At 46.8% G+C, this 3,948-nt stretch overlaps 1 pseudogene; it reads right to left on the reverse strand.

Moving 5' to 3' along the window:
* Window positions 1–1,508: 1,508 nt before the first annotated feature.
* LOC129498709 (glyceraldehyde-3-phosphate dehydrogenase-like) lies at window positions 1,509–2,510 on the reverse strand (annotated as a pseudogene).
* Between the last annotated feature and the right edge of the window lie 1,438 nt (window positions 2,511–3,948).

The raw sequence follows: 3,948 nt of genomic DNA on the forward strand, positions 1-3,948 counted from the left end.
TCAAGGGCACCACCACCCCTCTGCATGTATTTTCTGCTCCTACTGACTAGAATGTGCTTCCCTGTGACCCACCTTTGCCTGCCTCACTCCTACCCATCCTCCTGATCTCAGCCCAGTTGGCACCTCCTCCTTGGCCCCTGCAGGTTGGCTTCAGTGCCTGTGCCAGGGTTCCTCTTCCATCCTGAACATTTTCTAATTCATGTTGGCCACTCACCTCCCTGGTCTCTCTCTTGGTGGGATCGCCTATTCACCTGCTGATTCCCCCAACAACGTAAGCCCTCTGGGAAGGGAATCATCACCTACGTTGTTGAACATGCTATGCCCGGCACAGTTCTTGTCAAAATAGAAGTTTGTGGATGTGAGTGAAGATGCAAATGAGTGAGTGAATGAGATGTTTTCTGACAGCCTGTTTATTTATTTATTTATGATTTTATTTATTAATTCATAGAGACAGAGAGAGAGAGAGAGAGAGAGAGAGAGAGAGAGAGAGGCAGAGACACAGGCAGAGGGAAAAGCAAGTTCCATGCAGGGAGCCTGACATGGGACTCGATCCCGGGTCTCCAGGATCACGCCCTGGGCCAAAGGCGGGCGCCAAACCGCTGCACTACTGGGGCTGCTCCAGCCTGTATATTTAAACTCAGTACCTGATAATAATGATAACAATTTCCGCTTTGAAAATTTGTTTTGTGCCAGGCCTAGAGATCTGTGTGCTTTAGGTCATTTAATCCTTACCAACACTCTGTGATATAGGTATTGTTTGATGGGAATGCAGAGATGCAGACAAGTCAGGCAACCTGCCTCAGTCACAGAGCCAGTGAGACGCAAAAAGCTAGGACTACAAGCTTGTCTGGTCCCAGAGCCTGGGCCCCAAACTAACTGTGTTGCCTCTGGACTCGGCTCCTGCTATTTCCAGTTGATACTGACTCAATTGGAGGGTTGGCTGACTTCAGTGGCTGAGCATCCTGTCTGCTGGGAATTTCTGTGTCCTGCACACCACACAAAGGAAGGACTACTTGTCCCCTTCTCTTTCAGAGTAGGCCTGGTCAGGATGGGGTCATGCAAGTACTTTTGCTTATTGGCCCAGAATACATATACAGAACATCTAGTTTTTAAAATATTCTTTAAGCTTTTATTTTGAGATCATTTCAACTTACAAAAAAGACTCGTAAAAAGTGGTATGAAGAATCCCTGTGGGGGCGCCTGGCTGGCTCAGGTGGTAGAACATGTAACTCTTGATCTCTGGGCTATAAGTTTGAACCCCATGTTGGGTGTAGAGATAACTTAAAAACAAAGTCTTTTTTTGGGGAGGGGGTACAGTGTACTTTATTGATGGTGTATGACAAGGTAGGGCTCCCCAAGCCCCTCCCTTTCCTCGGGGTCTGGGATGTAAATTGGAGGTCAGGAGATTCTCAGTGTGTTGGGGGATTAAGTTGGGGCAGGGACTTCCCAGCAGCTGAGAGCCTCTCTCTTCCTTTTGTTCTTGCTGGGGCTGGTGGTCCAGGAGACCCTCATTCTTTGGAGGCCATGTGGACCATGAGGTCCACCAGCCGGTTGCTGTAGCTGAATTCATTTTCATACCAGGAAATGAACTTGACAAAGTGGTCATTAAGGGCAATGCCAGCCCTGGTGTCGAAGGTGGAAGAGTGGGTGTCACTGTTGAAGTTGCAGGAGACAACCTCGTCCTCAGTGTAGCCCAGGATGCCCTTGAGGGGGTCCTCCGATGCCTGCTTCACCACCTTCTTGATGTCGTCATATTTGGCAGCTTTCTCCAGGCGGCATGTCAGATTCACAACTGACACGTTGGGGGTGGGGACACAGAAGGCCATGCCAGTAAGCTTCCCCTTCAGCTCAAGGATGACCTTGCCCACAGCCTTGGCAGTGCCAGTGGAAGCAGGGATGATGTTCTGGGCAGCTCCTCGGCTGCATGCCACAGCTTCCCAGAGGGGCCATCCACGGTCTTCTGGGTGGCAGTGGTGGCATGGACGGTGGTCATGAGGCCCTCCATGATGCCGAAGTGGTCATGGATGACTTTGGCTAGAGGAGCCAAGCAGTTTGTGGTGCAGGAGGCATTGCTGACAATCTTGAGGGAGTTGTCATACTTCTCGTGGTTCACGCCCATCACAAACATGCGGGCATCAGCAGAAGGAGCAGAGATGATGACCCTCTTGGCCCTGCCGTTCAAGTGAGCCCCAGCCTTCTCCATGATGGTGAAGACCCCAATGGACTCCACAACATATTCAGTACCAGCATCACCGCATTTGACGTTGGTGGGATCTCGCTCCTGGAAGATGGGAGATGGACTTCCCATTGATGACAAGTTTCGTCTTCTCAGCCTTGACTGTGCCGTGGAATTGGCTGAGGGTAGAATCATACTGGAATATGTACACCACATCGTCGAGGTCAATGAAGGGGTCATTGATGGTGACAATATCCACTTTGCCAGAGTTAAAAGCAGCCTTGGTGACCAGGTGCCCAATACGGCCAAATCTGTTCACTCCGACCTTCACCATCGTGTCTTGGGGACACAGCTGGCACTGCACCAGAAGATGCAGCTGTCTGTCCAGCAGGGAGGAGCACAGAGCCTAAAAACAAAGTCTTAAAAAAAAAAAAAAAAAGAAGAATCCCAGTATATCCTTCACCCAGATTTACTAATTGCTAATATTTTGTCAAATCTGTTTTATTTCTTTCTCTTTAAAAAATGTATTTTTTCCAAACCATTCAAGAACAAACTCCAGGCCATTATGCCTCTTTATGCCTGAAATATTTAAACATGTATCTCCTATGAAAAAAGACATTTTCTCACATAACCATGGTAATTATAAACTCAGAAAATTTAACATAAATTAAATTCTATTACTGATATTAAAATTTCAAAAATTATTTTAATAATGTCCTTCACAAGGGGATCCCTGGGTGGCACAGTGGTTTAGCGCCTGCCTTTGGCCCAGGGCGCGATCCTGGAGACCCAGGATCGAATCCCACGTCGGGCTCCCGATGCATGGAGCCTGCTTCTCCCTCCTCCTGTGTCTCTGCCTCTCTCTCTCTCTCTGTCTATCATAAATAAATCTTTAAAAAAAATAAAAAAAAATAATGCCCTTCACAGAATTTGCCCCCAATACAGGATCCAGTGTAGTGTATTTACTTGTTGTGTGGTCTTGTCTTTTATTTATTTATTTTTTATTTTTATTTATTTATGATAGTCACACACACACAGAGAGAGAGGTAGAGACACAGGCAGAGGGAGAAGCAAGCTCCATGCACCGGGAGCCCGACGTGGGATTCGATCCTGGGTCTCCAGGACCGCACCCTGGGCCAAAGGCAGGCGCTAAACCGCTGAGCCACCCAGGGATCCCTGGTCTTGTTTTTTAACAGCCTCCAAAGTTTTCCCTAAGCCTTTGAGCATGGCCCTGTGAGTCAAGTACAGGGGATGCCAATGTGTTTGTTGTGAGCCAGGGCATTGGACCATAAGCTCTAGACTGGGACCCCAGGCCTTGCCCTGCTCTTGACTTTGAAAGGTCACTAAGGCTTCAGTTTCTTCACCTGCCAGTGGGGAAGAAGGGAGAGCTAGACTAACAGGTCACAAATCCTCTTCAGCCCTTAAGGCAACAAGATAAATAAATAAACAACAACAAAAAAATCATTTTTCATAAGCTTTTTTTCTCTAAAAAAATTTGGGTAGGAAGAAACCTGCCTCCTTCAGAATCTGTCAGTTCTGAAAGGCTGCTAAATGATTTTATTTTCCGGATGTCTTACTTCTACGATGTTGTCTTTTCTTTGCCATTATCTTTTGCAAATGCTTGGTTGACAGTCTTTTTCATCTTAGGAGTATTTTGAACATAATATGACTGTTTATTTAATGTCTCATGCACTTCAGAAGATAATGACCAGAAGAAGGGACTGTTTACCTATTTTTTTTTCAAGCATTATAGCTTACTCAGCTCCAGACTT

Source organism: Nyctereutes procyonoides, unplaced genomic scaffold, assembly GCF_905146905.1.
Source record: "Nyctereutes procyonoides isolate TBG_1078 unplaced genomic scaffold, NYPRO_anot_genome, whole genome shotgun sequence".
NCBI lineage: Eukaryota > Metazoa > Chordata > Mammalia > Carnivora > Canidae > Nyctereutes > Nyctereutes procyonoides.